Consider the following 23,944-nt stretch of genomic DNA (forward strand, 5'->3'; position numbering starts at 1 on the left):
CTTCAGTCCCCTCCCAGACAAAAAAACAATCATCAACGAATCTTGCACAACACCTCACATACTTATTTAGGTCATTCGAATCATCCAGTATATAATTCTTTTCCCAATAATAAAGAACAATGTTTGCAAAGGTGTTAGCCACCGATGTCCCCATGGCTACACCAGTGAGCTGCTTGTATGGTACACCATCAAATACAAATATATTCTTTGTTAACACCAATTCTAACAATGAACATAGATTTTCAATCTCATTAGGTTGTACTACAGAGTACATCAACAATAACCTCCTCACAGCTTCTACCCCATAATCAATAGGTATTACTGTAAATAAAGATTCAACGTCTAGTGTTACAAATATACTGTTCTCCTTTACATTGACATACCAATCACTTAGTTTATGCAAAAAATGTATAGTGTCCTTTATAACAGTAGTACAATGGGATAATAATTTAGATAGCTCTTTTTGTAAATACTTTGAAATAGCCTCCGTCACCCATCCTCTTCCTGACACAATTGGTCTAAGAGGAGGGTTAGGTAATGACTTATGTATCTTTGGTATGCCATAGATTTGCGGTATCTTAGGACAAGGGATAGAAAAATAATTAAATAGCTCAAAAGATATTTGTTCATTCAACTGCATCTCATATATCTCCATATTTACCTGCGTTATTTGGTTTTTCACCTCTACGAAAGAAATTCTTTGAAATGTTGTTTCATCAGAAAGAAATGTACGAAATGAATTCATATAATATGTCCGTTCCATTATCACAGTTGCCCCACCCTTATCAGCCTGCTTAATGATAATCTCATTATCATTTTTTAAAGATGTCAACGCTTTATATTCATTGTATGTCAAGTTATACTTCCTTTCACTTCTACCAGAACACATTGCCCTTAATTCAACTTCCACAATATTCATGAATGCTATTATAACTGGCGACAATTGTGGGACAAATACACTTAGTTTTTTATAACCATTCTTATCTGAAATACTATTAGGAAACAGTAGTTTCAACATCAAGTTTCTAGTAAACAATCTCAGATCTATTAACATATTCACCAGACTGTCCGTGGAAAATGGAATAAATTTCAACCCATTATTCAGTAAGTCAAAATAATTATCAGGGAGGATCTTTCTAGTTAGATTCACAGTACCTTTGATTAAAATTAAACCCGCATCTGTCACCTGCGTGGTGTCTTGTTCGTTTTCTTCGGACTGTCGTTCTTCCTTTTCGCTCCCTGCGTTGATTGGTGTACTGTTCTCTGCATCGGACTTCTTTCTGTCCTTGCTTTGTATACTGAAACCTTTTCCGGACAGTTTAGGCGAAACGGCAAAAAAGCCGATATGTCGGTTTGTCTCTTCTTTTGTATATCCACTTGCTGTAATGCCGTATGTACAGCGTTAATGGCAGTCGCACCCTTATTATTTACACTAGATGCGGCCATTGAGGTTTCTCCCATTCCTCGCAGTTCTACATGACGTTCAGGCGTCGACAATACGCCCAGTTGTAATTCCTTTTGCTGATTCGCCAATCGCTCAGTAGGTGTAGAGGGAATTTCAAACGTATCTAGTTTATCTAGTGGTTGAGTTGTTCTTTTTTTATTTTTACTCTCCGCTTCATGAAATAAACTAGTATGTGTATTGGGGCGTTTGTACTCAGCCTTCGGCCAAGAGAAGATATGACCATTCTTGTAGTCATCAATATCTCTGATTAATTTGCGCTTTTTTTGTGCCTCCATTCTGCCATCCAACGAGCGGATTTTCTCCAGAAACATTTGATAATTATCATTTTCATTGTCCCCTTTCAGAATTTCAAGAATTTTACTTTCTATTGTAATAATTTCATCCAACAGTGCATGCTCAATACCCTCAAAGAATTCGTTCATTAAGCGCATATAACTGGCGCTTAATTCTAAGTTAAGTTGTTGCCATTTTGTTAACAATTCTTCATATGTGTTGCCGTAAGACGGCATTTTCAGCACCCGTAGACCTCGAGGTGCTATGCCTAAGTCGAGATAAGCCGTAAAGCTGAACCTCTGCCATTGTAATTGTTTATAGGTAGTAATCTTTTTTTCAAACACATTCAGCAGTTTATGCAGTTCATCTAACTCATTCTCCGCAATCAGGTTTGAAGGCTTTACTGGTTGTTTTTGAAACTCCAGCAACGGATTACTTGATTTGATCAACAACCGTTTAATAGCAGAAGCCATACTTTCTACACAGAATATATACGAATTCAAGTAGTCCAGGTAACAAAAATAGAAAGTTCTAAGTAGTCACCAGGTAACGTAGATAAAGAGTTCAATAAATAATGCAGGACAAACAGGACTGGTGTATTCACCTCTTACAGACGCCAATTGCGATAAAGTTCGTTGTTCTCTCAATATATTAGTAGGACCAAAGATTTTTCAACCATAGGACACAGGTTTTATCCATCAACTTTAGAAGAAGTTGGTGCTCTCTTCATCAGCATATACAAGATTCTAACCACATTTATATAGAGGTTCAATCAATATCACATGTTTACACCAGCCACTAAAATCACATCAATAAAATTCTTTGTGTAAAACTATTTAGTTTTAAAATATGCCATATATTATATTCTGCGTTTAAGACAAGATAATGTCAATTTAAGCCATAGAACTAAAATAAAAATAAAACGACAGTATGACAACTTGTGATGAACAGATTTGTTTAAATATATATAAATGTATATTTTGAATATACATACTTTTTATGTTTTTATTTTTATTTTAGTTCTATGGCTTAAATTGACATTATCTTGTCTTAAACGCAGAATATAATATATGGCATATTTTAAAACTAAATAGTTTTACACAAAGAATTTTATTGATTTTAAAACTAAATAGTTTTACACAAAGAATTTTATTGATGTGATTTTAGTGGCTGGTGTAAACATGTGATATTGATTGAACCTCTATATAAATGTGGTTAGAATACGTTTGTATATGCTGATGAAGGGTAGAGCACCCGAAAGCTTCTTCTATTAAAGTTGGCGTTTTGTGATAAACCTGTGTCCTATGGTTGAAAAATCTTTGGTCCATTTATAAGTCTAGCCAGAGTGTGTTTGGCTTTCGCCACCCATTTTAAATTAATTTTGCTATGCCTTTTTTCGAGGTTAGTATACTGTGCCTCTGTCTAACAGTGACACAGAAGTGATACCCGGGGCAAACCTATGATCTCCCATCCACTCATCAAGATTCCTCTTGAAGAGAGTCAATGAGGGACTCTGCCTAACCTGGACTGGGATTTTATTCCAGAGTGAAGGGAGCCTCTGGGTTATGAATCTGTCCATCCAGCATGTCCTATTTATTTCAGTGCTGAGGTTCAAGTCTCTCGAACGCGTAGCTCGATGGGATTTGGATTTTCTGAGGTGCAGCATGTCCATTAATTCCGGGTTGGACATGGCTTTATACATCAGGCACAGATCGCCTCTGAGCAGATGGTATGCCACTGAGTAGAGCTGGAGTTTCTTTAACCGGGCAGCATATGGCATCTGTTTGAGCCCTTTGATCCTCTTGGTGAGGTACTTTTGGGGTGTTTCCAGTTGCTGCAGGTGTCTGGTAAGGTACATCCCAAAAGGGGCATTGTACTCAATTATGGGCCTGATGAGGGATGAGTAAAGAGGCACGATGACCTCCCCTGATCTAGATGTGAATCCCTTCATGATTAGGTGGGCTATATAAAATGTTTTTCTAACCACTTTGGCCACGTGGTTGTCAAATGAGAGATTGCTATCAACTTGGGTCCCCAGGTCCCTAATTACTTCTTCTGTACTTAATGGATTACCACCTATGTGGTAATTTGTGGGCACTTTGTTTTTGCCAAAGGGGATGACTATACACTTTTGGCGTTTAGCTTGAGGCCATGGCTCTGGCACCAGTTGTCTGTTTCTATGAGGCCCTTTTGGAGGATGCTTGTGTCGGCTGGAGAATCGATTATGGTGCCCAGTTTGCAGTCATCTGTGAACTTGGTCAGCCACAGTCCTTCTGTGTTGGCCTGTACCTCCGAGAAATATATACCGAACAAGAGAGGTCCCAGGACTGAGCCTTGTGGGATGCCACTTGTAACTGGTTTGGAGTCTGACATGGCTCCAGCAATTCTAACCATGTGGGTTCTGTCCTTGAGCCAGTTTGCAACCCATCTAGTGACATAGGCGTTTATATTTAAGCTGGTGAGCTTATCTATAGTGCCCGAGTGGGGTATTGTATTGAAGGCTTTTGCGAGGTCCAGGTAGGCTGTGTGGACCACCTTCCCTTGTCAATGGCCTTGGTGACTGTTTCAAAGAAATCAACCAGGTTTAAGAGGCAGGATCTGCCCTTAACAAAGCCGAACTGGGTAGGATCCAGTGTCTGTAGGTCCCCAATATCTTTATTTATGAGGTCCATGATGATCCTTTCCATAGCTTTGCAGACCAAGCTAGTCAGGCTTATGGGGCGATAGTTTCCAGGATCCGTTGAGGCATCACCTTTGTGGAGAGGGACCACTGTTGCTGCACGCCACTTTTTGGGTACATATCCTGTAGTAAGGCTGAGATTGAACAGTAGTTTTATGTTTGGGTTTAGCTCTTCTTGGAGTTCATGTAGGACGCAGCCCGGGACACCGTCTGGTCCCATTGATGCTGTGTTTTTTGCTTTGGAGAGGGCGGCTCTTACCTGAGCATTTGAGATGTCAGGGGGGCAGCACTCTGCTGGGATAGATATTTGCCCTTTTGGTGGGGAGAGGGGGGAGAATTTTGCGCTGAACCTGTCAGCTAGGATGTTGGCAATGTCTGTGGGTTTGATGTATTTTTTGTCATTTTGGACTAATTCTGAGCATATCTGGGAATTCCCACCCAGGTTCCTAACATAACTAAAGAAAGCCTTGTGATTATCCTTAGTGTCCTGTGCAATTTTTCTCTCGAAGCTGGCCTTAGACGATTTTATGAGTGCCCGTAGTTTTTTGCTAATACTGATCAGAGATGCCTTCCCTTTTTGGGATTTTGCTCTATCATGTAGTAGCTTCCTCCTTCTATTGTGTAGTTTGTTTATGGCTGGGATCCACCAGACAGGACGTCTACCTTTGGAGGACTGGGTCTTGGCTTTATTTGGGATTGCATGATCCATGCATTCCTGAAGGTGTTCATAGAATGCATTTATAAAGGATTCTGCAGTCTGGGCCGTATTTTACACAGGCTCGGGGGCTTTGAAGGATTCTACCTCAGTTTTGAGGAATGTGAAATTTGCTTTAGAGAAGTTTTTCACTGTGGTTTTCTGGGCAGGGGTTGGGGTCGGGATGTGAATATCCAGTGAGATTAGTTTATGATCTGATCTTACCAGTGAGGGTTACACTTCTGGTCTGGAGCATAGAGTCCCCATGTTGGTGATGATCAGGTCCAGTATGTTTTCCTCTCTTGCGGGAGTGGTAACAAGTTGTTCCATAGCATTTGAGTTTATAAATTCTAGGAACCTTTGGGCTAGGGTGTTGGAGCTAGAGTAATGCTCCCAGTCTATGTTTGGGTAGTTGAAGTTGCCCAATATAATGGTGTTTGAAGAGATCTTCATATTTTCCAGTGTTCTCAGGAAGGCCGAGTGGGGTTCCTGGGTTTGGGAGGGTGGTCTGTAGCAGGATATGAACTGGAAGGCAGTTTTACCCACTGTTAGTTGCACATGGGTAGTCTCTGATGTTTCGTGCTGTGCCACCAACCTGGAGGTGTGGGTATCTTTGACGAATATTGATACTCTTCCTCCTTTTGTGGTTCGGTTCAAGTTTTGGGGCCGAAAAGCATGGTATGAGGTATAACCTGGTAGTGCTGGGGTGCTCTCGGGAGCCTTGAACCAGGTTTCTGTTACTGCACAGATATCGATGTTCTCCATGCTAAGGAGAGTTTCGAGTGCATGCATCTTGAGGTTTAGACTTCTGGCATTGAGTAGCATTACTCTTAGTTTCTTATCCCTTGTGATACCTATGGAGGTGGGTTTGTCTTTTGAGCTTTGCCTAAAAAAGGCACTATGGGAGAAGCAAGAGCATTTGCCAATATCCGAAAGCCCAGGGGTGACAGGTGCAAGCCGTCCCTAGCGAAGCATCATGGCTTGTCGAGCATGTCATCCCAGGCTGACAGGCATTGGATCCCCTTTAAATGACACCAATACTTAAGCCAATTGTTGAAATTGATCATCTTGTCTTCATATTGTGGCATCATTCTTGGTGAGGGTAAGATGCTACTCAAGGTCAGGGTCATACCGGCCTGGGCTGCATGCTCAGAGACCTCCTCTATGTCTCTTTTCATGTAGTCCAGGAAGGTAAGTCTCATGTCATTCACACCAGCATGGACAATGACCGAGTCATATTTGTACTTGCCTTGGAGTGACCTGAGTGCTTGTGTTATTTGGCGGATCCTAGTGCCCGACAGGCAGCTCACCGTGACCTTCTCCTTGTTCAGCCTGGTGACCGGGACGTCAGTGTGCCTGATGATACAGTCACCTATTACAAGTGTATCAGGTGTGTTGTTTAGCCTTACGGGCTGTGACTGTTCGGTACACTGGCTTTGTGAGCTATGTGTTGCACGTGTTTTGTTTTGAGGTAGCGGTTGCTTGGGTGTCTGCTTTGGAGGTCTCTGCTGCTTAGGCAGATTTTTATTTAGAGCCTCCGAGTATGTTTTTGTGTGTGGTTTGCTGTCGTGGTAGGCCTATGTGAGACTGGAATCGTAGTGAGTGTGGTTTCCTTCTCCTCCTGACTAGTTAAGCCAGTACTGAGTTGAGAGATCTTAGCCTCTAGTTTGGCTATATGGTTGCATCTCTCACATGTCTTGGAATTTGTTGGGAGGAGGAGAGGGTTGTCTGTGTACATGAGGCAGTTGTGACATTGCCTCAAGATTCCCAGATTCACCAGCTGGACCGGAGAGGGGATTGACAACTGACCTTTGGACATGCTAGAATAGTATTGGGAATTCCTTTATAATTGACTTGTCTGCTGCTCCATAATGTCCTCTTTTACTATTTTTATTAATTTTTGCCATTATGCAAAAGTGCATGTCTCTTGCACTTATAAGTGAGCTTCATTACAACTTACTGTTCATTTGCCTATTTTTCATTTTTATTTAAAAATTCACAATAAACATCAATATAAAGGGGACAAATGCTACAGTTCACAGTATCTTTTACTCACAAATCCTTCTGCTCGTCTGGTACACCCAGGCAGTTTCTGCATATATATTCTGCATACATGTTCCTAATACATATGATATAGTATCCAGAAGAAAATCTGGAACCACATGGAATGCAATTTTCAAAATTTTGTGTGCTTAGAAAACTGTCTCGTGGCAGAATAGCTTAAGTAAATGTAAAATGTAAAGTAAGTTAAAATATCTTTTGTGCAACATGATATGTGCAGGTAAAAGGAAGGAAATTGCCATGTATGTTATATTGTTTTTCCCCAGTTGCTATTTGCTACATAAGGAGCTCTCATGCTACTCTGCATACAGCATGGACAGTTTAGCTAAATGATGATTTGCCACATAAATAAAATGCACGTGATGACAGACTGGTTTTGATACTGCAGACACCTAATAGGGAAAACATCACAGGCTGCTTGAAATGAGTAACAAATTTCTGTGAAGTATGAATCTGATACAAGGATTGTTGCTCTCTAGCCAAGGAAGGGAGGAAAAAAAAAACACCATCACAAGCTATATTAGTCGCCTACATGGAAAAGTGACCTCACCCCCCCCCCCCAATACACCTGGCCGAAATCCTATCCTGAAACCAATACAAGGACTGTTGCTCTCTAGCCAAGGATGGAATGAAAAAAACACAATCACAAGCTATACTAGTTACCTACACAGAAAAGTGACCTCAACCCCCACCCTGAACACACCTGGCTGAAATTCTATCTACTGGCCCTGAAACCGATACAAGGACTGTTGCTCTCTAGCCAAAGATGGGAGGAAAGAAAACACCATCACAAGCTATACATATGTGTCCCAATTTCTTCTTCCTCACCTGGTGTTAAAGGCATTTTTTTGTCTTTTTTAAATCAAGCTAGGCTGTAGTGTGCACACTTATTTCTTGGCTTAATAACCCCCACCACTACCACCTTTTTTCCACTCCCACTGAGTATGCATCTCTCTCCCTAGTCACTGTATCACTTTGGCATCTAACTAACTTTAGGAAGTGTGCTAAAGGCTAAGGCTTTCCTGCCTGTCTCCTCTCTTTTCTAAACTAAGGGCTCACTCCATACATTATCAACATCTGTCCTTACTTACCTAATCTCTCCACTCTAAACACTGTACTACTGACTGATAAACTTAAATGCAAGTCCCAATGATAGTTTTTTGAAGCATAGCGATCTGTCGCTCCTGTGCTCACTCCTGGCTCTGCCTGCTCCATTCGCGCTTTCTTTGCTCGTGCACACTCCACTCCCCTACCCTACCCCCATTTCCACCCACCCCCACATCAATTACATTTGTCCTAACCAAAGCTCCACCTACCTCTACTGCTCACCCATTCATAACCTTCTACTAATTCATTCTTTACTGCACACACCCTTATTTTACTAATTGTGTAATTGACAATTTCACACCCCACTCCCCCTATACCTCACCACACTGTCTTCACATTTCAGTTTATCTTACAAACAAGTCTTACTCTTCACTACCCTACATACCTCTCCATCACAACATGCCATTCATTACCACCTTAGCACTACTTAGTCTCTCTCTAGCCATTCTCTTTCTACAACTACTTACTTCTCCTGAAACCATACATGCATATTAAAAGCCTACTCACATAACTGCCATTCTTCTGACCAAAATAGCTCACTTCCCTGACATAACAACCTCTCTATATGCAACAAGTACCCCTCCTTAAAAAGCTAAAAATTCCAACTTTACATGCAAAAACTAAAATAAAACTAAAGTCCATACATGAATATATCACAAAGAAAAAAATGCAACCCACTAATCCCATACACACTCCCCACAACCTAATGCTATGCAGTGACATTCACCCCAATCCCAAACCCACTCACTCCCCTCTTTATCACAAGAACTGTCACAAAACCCTTAACATCACTATAATCAACCTCCAAAACACCAGAAACAAAATTACAGATCTCCATGCCTAGACTGAACACTATAAGCCACATATTGTAGCAGGAACTGAGACTTGGCTATAACCTTATATTAAAAACTCTGAATTCCTCCCATCAGGCTCCTCTTGCCTGAGAACAGATAGGCCCATAAAAAGGTGGGGGCATTGCTCTCATATACAGTAATACTTTTAATATAGTCCCATATAACAAACCCACTCCCACATTTTCTACAGCTGAAATACTAATATCCTACCCCCATCCCCCGGTAGCAATATCCCAATACTTGAAGAAATACTAGCCTGGTCATCCAAAAATATAGAGAACTAAATAATCATACTTGGTGATGTGAATATTAACTGGTAAGACATCATACATCAACACCCAACAAACAGTATCAACCTATTTAAGTACACCCAACTCATTACTGCCATAACTAGACCTAACAAAAACAAAGGCTCAGTATTAGACTGGGTTCTTGTCTCTAACCCTAGTAAAATTTCCTCCACTGGCACTCTGCCTAACAGCATTAGTGATCACCTACAGGCATATATAATGTGCAAACCAACTCAGTGCTTAATATACACCACTATACACATACCAGAGACCTATCCCACTTCTACCCAACTACCTTTAACAATACCCTACAAAATATCAACTGGCATCCAATTAAAGTCCTACCACTGAATGATGCTGGTGAAGTCTTTAACTCAACATTCCTCATGTACTAGACAATCTTGCTCCTCTATGACATAGGAGAGTGAAAGCTAACCAGGCTAACTGGCTTACCAAATCCACCAAACAATTTATGAAATCTTGGGATAAGGCCTGGAAATTATGGCATACAAGTAAAAACCCTGCAGACTTTGCTCAATACAAACAACTGCATAATCAAGTAAAGCAACTTGTTGTCTAAAACAAACAAGACTACTACATTACTCTGCAAAATGACCATATGCAGAATCCTAAAAAGTTCTGGAGGTCCATAAACTCTCTATTATGCCCAGGCAAAAGCAATAATCCCTCCCTTGATCCAGACATGACCCCAGCTGAAACTGCCTCACTTTTTAACTCGTTCTTTAAAAACAGTATAGTCAATCTCACTGCCAACTTCTCACTAGTCAACCCACTGCCCTCAGACCCATCTACTACAACAAAACCAAACTTCTCTGTCATACCTATACCTACCTACATCATAAAAAAAATCTGCTTAAACTTAAACCTGGATCAAATGCTCCAGATAACTTACCACTAGAATTCCTCCAGAAATCAGGAAACACTATAGCCTATCCCATTAGTATACTACTAAACAGATCCATGCAAGAGTCCTTCATTCCCACCATCTGGAAAAAGGCATTTATCCTCCATCTCCACAAAGGTGGAAACAATAATGATATATCTACCTTATGTCCAACTGCCATCCTCTCTCCCATCTCCAAAATTCTGGAAAAATGTATCCATAGCCAACTACTTAACTAGCTTCTACACCACAACCTCCTCTCCCCAACCCAACATGGGTTTAAGCCTAGTCATAACACCATCACTGCTCTTATATTTTTCTTGGACACAGTCAACCTTGCCCGAGACTCAGGATACTCTGTCTACTCACTATTTCTTGCCCTTTCCAAAGCATTCAATACTGTCTCCCACCATTCTTCTGACCAAACTCTCCAATTTAGCTATATCTCCCCCTACCCTAGGCTGGTTTTCCAACTACCTTACAGATAGAGAACAAGCAACCAGATGGCATCAATCCCTCTTTCCTTTCCTCAACATCAGTCATGGAGTCCCACAAGGGTTCATACTAGGTCCACTGCTCTTCAGCATTTTCATTAATGATTTCCATAACAGCATACCCCATGCTAATGTCATTCAATATGCAGATGACTCCACCATCATCTGTATGGCCATGTCTACTTCACAACTACTTACACTCACCCAAAATGCCTTCACCTCCACTGAAACCTGGATGTATAATAAATATTTAGCCCTAAATGTTAACAAAACCGAACTCATGTTATTCACCCCCCAAAAAACAACACCCCTATCCAAAAATGAATTTATCATCAACTCATTCAACAACACTTAACTCAAAGTAGTTCCATATACATCTAGGGGGTCATAGTAGATGAACACCTAACTTTCCACCAGCATATTAACACAAACATCAAAAAAAAAAATCGGAAACTAGGCATCCTGTACAGGCACAAATACTTTCTCACCTATGCAGCAAGACTATCCCTTGCCTCTTCCTTTCTGCTTCCATCCTTACTCTATGGTGCACCTCTCCTTACTGATGTACAATCCTCTCTTAACTCCAAACAGGACTCATGCTACAATAAAATCGCAAAATTTGTAACCAGCACCAAGCACTCCTTCCACCACTGGGTATCACTCCAACATCTATACTGACAAGAACTTCCCCAACATCTAATATACCTGCAAATGACCACAGCTCATAAGCTAATCTATAAGCCTTCTAGTTGTCCTGCTCTCACCTCTCTGTTCACCATGTATCACCCAAATAGACCTCTGTGTTCAGTCAATCAGATGCTTCTTAATGTAGCAAAACCCAACCTATCCGCCAGTCAAACACATTACCCATATGCCATAGCAAAATGATGGAATGCTGTCACTCCTTCAGTTACATCTACTAGAACCCCTGAATGCTTTAAGACTTTGCTGAAACAACACCTGTTCTCCCATTGACTATGTACATGTACTAGCACTGACTATAAAAAAAAAAAACAATATTTCTTGCCTTCCTACTTTCCCCCCCCATCTCACTTATGGCTGAGACTCCTCATAGGTTCATAGGTTCATAGGTTCATACTAGGCTATCTGCCCTAGGGCATTTATAAGCCTAGCCAGAGTTGTGTGGCTTTCACCACCCCTTAGGTTGAAGAATACTATACCCATTAGTTTGCCGTGCCTCTGTCCAACAGTGATACAGAGATGATCCCCGGGGTAAACCTACGATCTCCCATCCACTGGTCAAGATTCCTCTTGAACAGAGCCAGCAAGGTGCTCTGTCTCACATGGACCGGGATTCTGTTCCACAGCATAGGGAGTCTCTGGGTGATGAATCTGTCCCTCCAGCATGTCCTATTTATATCCGTGTTGAGGTTTAAGTCTCTTGCTCTTGTGGCTCTGGTGGATTTGGATTTTTTGAGGTGGAGCATGTCCATTAATTCCGGGTTGGAAATGGCCTTGTATGTCAGGCACAGGTCACCTCTGAGCAGACGGTATGCGACTGAATAGAGCTGGAGTTTCTTCAGTCGGGCAGCATATGGCATATTTTGAGCCCCTTTATCCTTTTGGTGAGGAACTTTTGGGGTCTTTCCAATTGCTGCAGGTGTCGGGTAAGATACATTCGAATGGGGCATTGTACTCAATCATTGGTCTGATAAGTGAAGAGTACAGGGAACAATGACCTCCCTTGATCTGGATGTGAATCCCTTCATAATTAGGTGGGCAATGTAGAAGGTCCTCCTAACCACTTTGGCAATGTGAGTGTCAAAGAAGCGTTACTGTCAACTTGGGTCCACAGGTCCCTAATAACCTCTTCTGTGCTTAATGGATTGCCACCTATGTGGTGACTTGGGGTTACCTTGTTTTTACCAAAGCGTATGACTATACATTTTCTGTCGTCTAGCTTAAGGGCATGGCAAAGGCACCAGATATCCGTTTCTATGAGATCTCTCTGAAGGATAACTGTGTCTGATGGATTGTCAACTATGGCCCAGTTTGCAGTCATCTGCAAACTTTGTCAGCCACAATCCTCCTATGTTTGCCTGCACTTCTGAAAAGTAGATGCCGAACAAGAGGGGGCCCAGGACTGACCCTGTGGGACACCGCTTGTGACCGGCTTGGAGTCTGACATGGCACCAGCAACTCTAACCCTGTGGGTTCTGTCCTTGAGCCAGTTTGCAACCCATCTTGTGACATATGGGTTTACATTTAAGCTGGTGAGCTTTTCTATGATACCCGAGTGGGGTATTGTGTCGAAAGCTTTTGCAAGGTCAAGGCAGGCTGTGTGAACTGCCTTACCCTCATCAATGGCCTTGGTGACTGTTTCAAAAAAGTCGACCAAGTTCAAGAGGCATGATCTGCCCTTGACAAAGCCGAATTGGGTAGGATCCAGTGTCTGTAGGTCCCCTATGTCTTTATTTATGAGTTCCATTATGATCCTCTCCATAGCTTTGCAGACTAGGCTTGTTAAGCTTATGGGGCGGTAATTACCAGGGTCCGTAGAAGCACCGCCTTTGTGGAGTGGGACCACAGTTGCCGTCGCCACTCTTTTGCGTATCCTGTGGTAAGGCTAAGATTAAACAGCAGCCTTATGTGTGGGTTTAGTTCCTCATTGAGTTAGTGTAGCACACAGCCGGGGACACCATCCGGTCCCACTGATGCTGTGTTTTTAGCTTTAGAGAGAGCAGCTCTCACCTGGGCATTTGAGATGATTGGGAGGCTACACTCTGCTGGGATAGATATTTCTCCTTTGGGGGGGGGGGGGAGAAATTTTCACTGAACCTGTCTGCCAGTATGTTTGCAATGTCTGTGGGTTCAGTGATTTTTGTATCATTTTGGACTAATTCTGAGCATATCTGGGAGTTTCCACCCAGATTTCTAACATAGCTAAAGAAGGCCTTATGATTGTCTTTTGAGTCCTTGGCAATTTTTCTCTCCAAGTTGGCCTTGGATGATTTTATGAGTGATCGTAGTTTTTTACTAGTATTGATCAGAGATGTCTTCCCTTTTAGGGATTTTGCTCTATCTTGTAGTAGCTTTCTCCTCTTGTTGTAAAGTTTGTTTATGGCTGGGGTCCACCAGATCAGGCGCTTGCCTTTGGTGGAAAGGGTCTTGATTTTATTTGGGATTGCTTGATCCATGTAATCCTGGAAGTGCTCGTAGAAAGCATTTGTAAGGGATTCAGCAGCGTGGGTTGTGGTTTCCAATGGCTCAGGGGCCTTGAAGGATACCACACCAGTCTTAAGAAGTGTGAAGTTGGCTTTTGAGAAGTTCTTCACTGTGGTCTTTTTGTTGGGGGTGGGGCGGGATGTGGATCTCCAGTGAGATTAGTTTATGGTCTGATCTCACCAATGAGGGATATACTTCCGGTGTGGAGCATTTTGTCCCCATGTTTGTGATGATCAGGTCTAGTATATTTTCACCTCTTGTGGGAATGGTGACAAGTTGTTCCATAGCATTTGAGTTTATGAACTCCAGGAACCTTTGGGCTAGGGTATTGGGGCTTGAGTAATGTTTCCAGTCTATGTTTGGGTAGTTGAAGTCACCCAATATGATGGTGTTTGGAGAGACATTTATACTCTCCAGTGTCTTCAGGAAGGCTGTGTGGGGTTCCTGAGTTTGAGAGGGTGGCCTGTAACATGCTACAAACTGTAGAGCAGTTTTGCCTATGGTTAATTGCACCTGAATGGTCTCTGATGCTTCGTGAGTTGCCACCAGCCTGGAGGTGTGGGTATCCTTGATGAATATGGATACACCCCCTCCTTTTGTGGTACGGTCCGGGTTTTGGGGCGGGCATGATATGAGGTAAAACTTGATAGTGCCGGGGTACTCTCAGGAGCCTTGAACCAGGTTTTAGTCACAGCACAGACATTGATGTTCTCCATACTGAGGAGGGCTTCGAGGGCGTGCATCTTGAGATTTAGACTTCTGGCATTGAGCAGCATTACCCTTAGTTTTTTCCATTATTGTTTTCTAGGGTGGTGGGTTTAGAATTTGAGCCTTGTCTAAAAAAGGCACTATGGGGGTGGCAAGAGCCTTTGCCAATATCCGGAAACCCAGCGGTGACAGGTGCAAGCCGTCCCTTGCGAAGCAGCGTGGCTTGTCAAGCATGTCATTCCAGGCAGACAGACATGGGATCCCCTTAGAATGACACCAGAAATTAAGCCAATTATTAAAACTGATCATTTTGTCTCTGTATTGTGGCATCATTCTTGGTGAAGGTAGGATACTGCTCAGGGTCAGGGTCATACCAGCCTGGGCTACATAATCTGAGAGCTCCTTTATGTCTCTTTTCATGTAGTCCAGGGAGGTACGTCTCAGGTCATTCACACCGGCATGGACAATGACTGAGTCATACTTGTACTTGCTGTGGAGTGAAAAGAGTGCTTGTGTTATGTGGCGGATTCCAGCGCCCGACAGGCAGCTTACTGTGACCCTCTCCTTGTTCAGTCTGGTGAGTGGGACGTCAGTGTGTCTGACTATGGAGTCACCTATGACAAGTGTGTCTGGCATTGTGTTTGGCCTTAAGGGCTGTGACTGATTTGCACACTGACTTTGTGATCTATGTGTTGCTTGTGTTATGTCATGAGGTGGCAGTTGTTTGGGTGTCTGCTTTAGAGGCCTCTGCTGTTTTGGTAGATTTTTGATCAGTGCCTCTGAGTATGTCTTTGTGTGTTTATGTGTTTGATTTGTAGTTGTGATAGTTCTATGTGAGACTGGGTTTATAGTGTGTGTGGTTACCTTCTCCTCCTGTCTGGTTTTGCCAGTCCTGAGTTGAGAGAGCTCAGCCTCCAGTTTGGCTATATAGTTGCATCTCTCACATGTATTTGTGTCTTGTGGGAGGAGGAGAGGGTTGTCTGTGTACATGAGGCAATTGTAACATTGCCTCAGTATTCCCAGACTCACCAGCTGAGCAGGAGAGGACGCTAGCAACGGACCCTTTGACATGCTAGAAGAAATGAAAATGTTTGCTGTGTAACTGAGTCAGAAAGGACCTATAGGGAAGTGGGTACTCAAGGGGGTTTTAAGCTAGTGAAGTACTTTGTATAATATAGAAGTGCTTTACCTGACTAAAAAATGCTTTAGGAACAAGTGCTGAGCTTTACAGATAGAGAATAGACTGTTTAGATTACAAGTAGAGCAGTTCTAAGGGAAAAATGAAGAGCAGACTTTACGGAGCCAGAAATAGTTTAACCTTGTTTAACGGCTGCCCGATGGTGCTCTAGTGGCAACTCAGCTAAATGCAGAAAAGGCAATAAGTCAGTAGTACAGGCTAGCACACTTTAGTGGGCAGCCAAACAATTAAATTAAACAGCAAACAAACACTTTCGACTTGAATTAGACTAATTTCACTAAAATGTACTTTTAAGTGCAGATAATAAAAAATGCAGTAAATAACTATGAAAACAGTTAAAGCTTGCTCTAGGTAAGCAGTAGAAGGTAAAACAAATATAAAAAACAGCAGGATACTTAATCAGGAAAGCAGTCGCTTTTTTTCAGTTCTCTGTAGCCAGGAAGACTCAACAGGATCACGTGGAGCTGTGTCTGAGCAATATGGCTTCATTAAAATGCCAGAGGCAGATTTTAACCAGGGAACTTCAAAAGAGCTAGAAATGGTCCAAAATGACCAATTACTACAGCTTCTTGTGCTGAGGTCACTTCCCTCAAGGACAGGTAGGCTATTCAAGGCTCCCCACTCCCACTGGTGAGCTAAGAAACTTCCTTCTATCCAAGTAAGGCAATGGACAACACAGGAACTACAACACAGCCCAGGATACAGCAAGGCCTGTAAACTTGTCTAACTAGTTTAGGAGAGGCAGGAAAACAAGGAATATTTTTTTGTTTTTTTTGTTTTTAAATAGACACAGAAATGCAGAAAAGGCAATAAGTCAGTAGTACAGGCTAGCACACTTTAGTGGGCAGCCAAACAATTAAATTAAACAGCAAACAAACACTTTTTGACTTGAATTAGACTAATTTCGACTAAAATGTACTTTTAAGTGCAGATAATAAAAAATGCAGTAAATAACTATGAAAACAGCTATATATATATATATATATATATATATATATATATATATATAAGCATATATACATTCAGTGCTTCCACCTTACTATGTCCAACATGTGGCACCAAGCCACACATAATCTAGTATATCAGTTACCTCCCATGTCTTCTATATAACAATAGCTCTAAGGCTCTACTTTATTCTCAGAATCTTTAATCTCCTGCTCTCCATCTTTCCGTCTCCACTGCAAAACTGCAACACTGTATTGTTCACACAATCGCTATTATCCCATGTCATCACTGTATTCTTGTTTGTCTTGCATACTTAAAATATAACATCTGTATAACTAGTATTATCTGTTTTATTGTATCACCTATTCTGTAATGTAGTGTTCTGTACCATCGCTGCTTGATTCTGTATTTTGATTCTATAGCTTTATTATGTTGTTTGTTTTTGGAGCTTTTCTCCCTGAGCTTCTACTAAAAACGGGCTCACCCTGGCCCAGTAGACCTCCCAGTAAACAAATGTAAATAAATAAATAAGTTGATAAATGTTTTCCAGGTGCTCCAGTTTCTTCTCACATCCATAGGTGAATTGGTGATCTTCTAAATTACCAATGAGTATACATGCATGAGTGCGCGTGTATGCGTGAGTGTGTGTGTGTGTGTGTGTGTGTGTGTGTGTGTGTGTGTGTGTGTGTGTGTGTGTGTGTGTGTGTGTGTGTGTGTGTGTGTGTGTGTGTGACTGTGTGATTGTGTTTGCATGCATAAATTCTGTGATGGGCTAGTATCCCATCCAGGTTTTGTTTCTCTACCTTGCACAAAATGAATGCCTATATAGACTTCCCCTCTGACTTCGAACTGGATAAAGTAGATATGAATGAATCAAACAATCAATCTATCAATCAATTAATCAATTAAACACTTAAACACAACAAAACACATTTTCTGTTACAGTAAGGAATAATACTATCTGGTTTCTACCTAGGAATGCTGTTTTGACTACAGTAATTTATTTAGGTGTCAAGTCCGCAAACAGTTAGAAGGCCGATAAAGTCTGCTAACATGAGGCTCATTGATCCACACTGTGGCTTTCAGACTTTTATGATGATTAATTCTGGCAAATGAAACTTCAGAGATGGAATGATAGAAATCAGCATTTACAAAAAAAGAAAATATGGACATGTGGGTCTGCTGCATCTGTTGCCAGTAAACTGAGCACTGGCAATATTACATAAAACTTTAAACCATAACTTTTATGGATGTCATTAAATTAGAATGATGATGAGGGAAAGAGACCTCTGCATCATCATCCTAATTTATTAGACTAAGCAAGGTATACCAGACATTCCTACACCTGGCAGGAGTCTCCAGATCCAACTTATTTTGTGGAACAGTCAGGCATTCCCAGGCCTCCTGACAGATATAATTCCTTCAATATGCTTTGAGTGTGCCCTGTGGGTTGTGCCTAGTACATGTCCAAAGGGAGGTACTCAGGTGTTAGTAAGCCTCACAAGGCTCCCAAGCCACCTTAGTGGACACCTCTGAACAAAAAGCAGTAGTGGCTGCACCCCAATGTTCTTCTAAATTGCTGATCTCTGTTCTTTATCACAAAGACAAGGCAAACCACCCTGTTAAGGAATCTTATTTCTGCTGCCTATTCCTGTGATCATATCCTTTCCATATTAATCTAAGCTCAGCGGGTGAGAACATGAACTAATCAGTAACCTGTGAGTTTTGTCTCATGACTTAGCACTGCACCTATGGTACTACGACTGCTATACCATTCCACTAGTCAACCTCTCCAACCCCCTACCCTTATTCATGCAGCAAAATGAGCTCAACATACTAAAACTCCTCCAAATGAAGTAGCTGATCCTCCCTCATCTTGAGACAGCAGGCCACTCCTTTTCTAGGAAAGAATCATAATTTCTGATTTGGATGTGCTGGATTTCAATCTAGGTGTCTTTATATCACACAAATGCATGCCAGAGTTCATTGTCACTGAAGGGCAACCACAAAGATGCAACTGTCACATTGCTGAACTAGATAACATTCAAATCTTATCTGTACCTTTATATTCCTTTCCATAAAAGTCAGAAGTAGGACAGAAGGCAAGATGCACTCATGGTGGAGTCCTATACCCACCTTTAATGCATCTGATGTAACACTCAGAATGTGAACATAATACTCACTCCTCAAATACAATCAACAAATGTCATACAACAGTGTGCCTGGGACCATGTACTGTTGTACCACTTCCCACAAGGTATTCCTTGGTATTTGGAACAAACCAAAAGCCACACAAGGTGGACAGAGTGCACGGATTATACCAAATCAGTCCAAATTGTAAAAAGTAATCCAGCACAAGGAGAAGTAAAAATAAAGGCTTTACTGTGGCAACTCCATGTATAATAACAAGCAATTCAAGCCTTCTTCAGTGCAACAAAATATTCCATTGGAGCACATCCTAGTGTCTGCTTTTATATCAATGTATTTAAAGAGATACACCTGGAAAAATAGACTATTGTTGAACAGAACCACCAAGTCTAACTTAATTCATTAAGGCCAGGTCTAAATAACGCCCCTAGCCTAATAATCCAAGAGGATTCCTTTTTATTTAATATATCATGCCAGCCTGCTTTGGTAGTTCTGTGCATTTGGATTTTGTCTATTATGGTGAAATGAAATTTGGCAGTAGTCTGTGTGATGGTATGCTTGTAAAGGGCATTGGTAATTCCTTTATTTCTAATCTCACTTAAATGTTCACTTATGCGGTGTCTAAAGGGTCTTGATGTCTGTCCAACATAAAAAGATGAACAGGTGCAGGTAGCTAGATAGATTATCCAGTCGCTACTGCAATTACCAAAAACTAATCTGATACACTTTGGAAGTATTGCAGCTAGTAAATTCCTTTATTTTGAAAATGTGTGTACATGAGCTACAGTGACCACAAGGGACACAACCAACTAGTGTATCACCAAAGAGTGTTTTCTGCATAGATATAGGTGGATTGTGATGCTTGTAATGAGTGAAATATGAATTAATGGTTCTACCTCTCCGGTAAGGAAATGAACACCTACCTTGAAAAACCCCATTCAAGTGTTCATGTGCAAGTAGAATGTCCCAATGATTGTTAATAATGTCTCTGAATTTTGGGGTACTACCAAATGTAGTCACTAGTCTAACCGGTTGCGTTTCTTGTTTTTTCTGTTGACTAGTAATGTTTTGGTATTCCAAAAGTTGGGATCTCTCAGTTTGTTTTACCTGGGTTACAACTCGGGAAATGTGATTTTTACTATAGCCTCTGGTTATCAGCCTATTTGTTAAATCTTGTTGACATTCTTGGTGGGTTTGTTCAGAGGAGCATATGCATTTGATACGTAAATATTGGGACTTGGGTATGTTGTTGATGATGTGGCGGGGATGATGACTGGAAGCATGAAGTAAGGTATTGTATTTTGGAAATTTTCTATGTACCCGAGTTTCCAACGTATGATCTTCTTGTTGAGTAACAACTACATCCAAAAAAATGATTTGTTGATATTCAGTGTTTAGTGTAAACTGGATATCCCATCTGTTATTGTTTAAATATCTAACAAATTAATGTACATATGTTACATCTCCCCGCCACACCATCCAACAATCATCCAAATAACGTCTCCAAATGTCTAAGTCTTCTACAAAAGAATTGTTGTTGGTGTCATAAATTAGCTGCTCTTCAAGAAACCACATAAACAGGTCAGCATAAATGGGAGCAAAAGATGCTCCCATAGCTGTACCTCTAACCTGCCAATAAGACTTACCATAAAAATAGAAAATATTTTTGGTTAGCACGTTCTGCTATGGTAAGTAAAAAGTTGTTAAAACCAGGGGTATACATTTTAGATTTCTCTAGCCAGTATTGAATGGCCTGTAATCCCACCACATCGTGTGCATCGATACCAGTTAGATTCCAATTGTGTTTCCTGAATGATATTCAAAAATTCTGTAGTGTCTTTTAATCTAGACCTAACCATGGATAATAGCGGCTGTAAGTGTTGAGTCAGGAAGGCCGATAGAGGTTCGGTTAGAGAACCCTTGCCAGATACAGTTGGTCTGCCTGGTAGACATGTAGGATTTTTATGTATCCTTGGGAGTAAATATAAGTACTGAGGGATTGGGTCTGCGACCTTAAGCTGTTTGCATGTTTGTTGATTAATGATGCCTTCCTCCATAGCCAAATCTTAGAAGGAATCAATATGTTTTTTAAAATTTGGTGTGGGATCAACAATTGTGAATATAGAAACGGGCATCAGATAGTTGTTTATCTGCCTCAGCCTGATACATCTCCCAAGCCATCACTACAATGCCACCTCCCTTGTCAGCTGGTAAAATGACTATATTATGATTAGAACTAAGTTCATTTAATGCCTGATGTTCTTGCTTAGTCAGATTATGTCTGGTTAGTTGATATTCTTGAGAAAAGTGTAAATCCTTCAGAACACATTCTTTAAATATAGCCACATGTTTATCCATGGGGGGTTGGAAATCGGATCTTCCAAACTGGAACCCACTAGTTCTTTGAATATTGTCAGTATCTGAAAAAAATATTAAGTAATCTACAAAAACTATTCAATTCATTAACTAAAACATGCTCAGGTACAACAGAAGTAGGTACAAAATTGAGACCCTTGTTTAGTACTTTATTGTGTATATCTGACAATGCGTATATTCGTCATATATTTTCTCCAGGTCCACAGAACAAATATAGGCATGACTGGCAAACAGCAATGATCTCTCCAATATCTGTGCAAAGACTTGAGCGATTGTTTCATAGCCTGGATACAATCTGCATAGTCCCGCATGAATCAGAAGGGTTGTCTGTTGCACTACATCTCCTTTCCAGATCCATACAATACATTTTCACAGAGGGCTAAGGAGTGTGATTCCTTTGTGATTTTAAAACACCTTCATGTCCATCTTTTCTGAAAAAATTGGTACTGCCACTTCAGTTTGCTAATCCAAAGGTACTGCATCAGACTTCCACTCAACACTGAAAAGGCATGTTAACCCAACAATGTCCAATGCCTTCAGCACTTCCATTTAAATCATATCCATCCCTGCAGAATTGCCTCAGCAAAAGTGTTAAATCCCCACAGTGACTCTCTACCAAGATGGATACAGTTCCACTATGTGTTTCTAACATTCTGTCTTGCCTTATATAACTGGTACATTTTGAGTTATCTCTGCTAAATTTGAGTTATCTCTGCTTAATATCAGAGCTTTGGCCGGCTAACATCTACCTGAAATCAAGTGGACGTATAAGTGAATTTAAGTACACTTTTATCTGCTCTTTTGCATATAGTACTGTATTTAATTTATTTATTTGTGTTTTCACTGAATATTAATTCAACTGAAGTTGTGGCTGTCTCTCTACAGTTAGTTCCCCACCCTCCCTGTTCTTGTTTTGGTGTTAACATTGGTGGCTTTGAAATTGTCCGCCCCTCTTCTAGATTTGTATTTGGATACTCCTTTTGGGCCCATCTCATTTGCTCACTCTACTGAGTGCAGTGAGATCATATTCTGATTTCAGGCACTCCCACTGTGTACAAAGAGAGAATATGGGAAGGTCAACCCCTGTAGCCTCTTAATCCTGCTCTGTTCCCTCCCTAACAAAAAAAAAAAAAAAAAAAATATATATATATATATATATATATATATATATATATATATATATATATTATTCAGCTGTTCTTACTGTAACTGTCTTAGTTGCTCTTCTGCATGCTGTTATCTGTTCAGTCGCTCTTACTCTGCATTTATTACTGCTTGTTAGTAGCCTTCTAATTTACTGCCTTCTACACTTGTTTTTTAGTAATTTGTAAATGTAATTGTATTTATTTTAACTGTATTTGCCATAGTGTTGCTACACACTCGGGTGTGCTGGCCTGCACTACAATTTGAATTGTATTTACTGCTGTTTTAGCTGCTGTTCTGTAACAAAAAAAAATATTCTAAGCTTGTTTCCTGCCGTTCCTGTAACTAGTAAAGTCCAGATACAGACTTGCTGTATCCAAGACTTTTGGGAAGCTTCTGAGCCCCCCAAGCCTTTCTGTCTTGGAGGGAAGCCTTCTAGCTTATCAGTGGGAGTGGTAAGCACTCCACTAGTTAACCTATCTACCACAGGAGGAGTGGTTTCTGGCCCAGAAATTATAGTTTGTTGACCATTTGGGAAGCTTTTCCATCTCTTTCAACCTTCGGATTTAAAAGACTGTGTTTGCGCTTGTTTACTGCCTTTCCTGTTACTAGTCTAGTCCAGTTACAGATTTGCTGTATCCAGTACTCTTTGTTAGCTTCTGAGCCACCCAAGCCTTTCCGTGTTGGAGGGAAGCCTTCTAGCTTATCAGTGGGAGTGGTAAGCATCAGGTAGCCTATCTACCACAAGAGGAGTGGTCCCTGGCCCAGAAATTGTAGCTATTGGCTGTTTGAGCAGTTTTTTTCCACCTCTTTCAACTTTCTGGTTTGAAAGCCGCACTTGTGCCTGTTTCCCGCCTTTCCTATAACTAGCCTAGTCCGGTTACACAGTTGCTGTATCCAGGATTGTTAGTAAGCTTCTGAGCCCCCCAAGCCTTTCTGTGTTGGAGGGAAGCCTTCTAGCTTATCAGTGGGAGTGGTAAGCACTAGGTAGCCTATCCTCCATGGGAAGAGTGAGTTTTGGCCCAGAAATTGTAGTTTATTTGGCCGTTTGGGAAGTTTTCCATCTCTTTCAACTTGCTGGCTTAAAAGCCTATGTTTGTACTTGTTCCCCACCTTTCCTGTAACTAGTCTAGTCCAGGTACAGATTTGCTGTATCCAGCACTCTTTGTAAGCTTCAGAGCCCCCTAAGCCTTTCTGTGTTGGAGGGAACCTTCTACCTTATCAGTTGGAGTGGTAAGCATTAGGTAGCCTATCTACCACAAGAGGAGTGGTTCCTGGTCCAGAAATTGTAGCTATTGGCTGTTTGGGCATCTTTTTTTCCCATCTCTTTCAATGTTCTGGTTTAAAAGCCGCATTTGCGCTTGTTTCCCACCTTCCCTGTAACTAGCCTAGTCCAGATACAGAGTTGCTGTATCCAG

Source organism: Protopterus annectens, chromosome 1.part1 (genome assembly GCF_019279795.1).
Source record: "Protopterus annectens isolate FY-2018-M chromosome 1.part1, PAN1.0, whole genome shotgun sequence".
NCBI classification, from domain to species: domain Eukaryota; kingdom Metazoa; phylum Chordata; order Ceratodontiformes; family Protopteridae; genus Protopterus; species Protopterus annectens.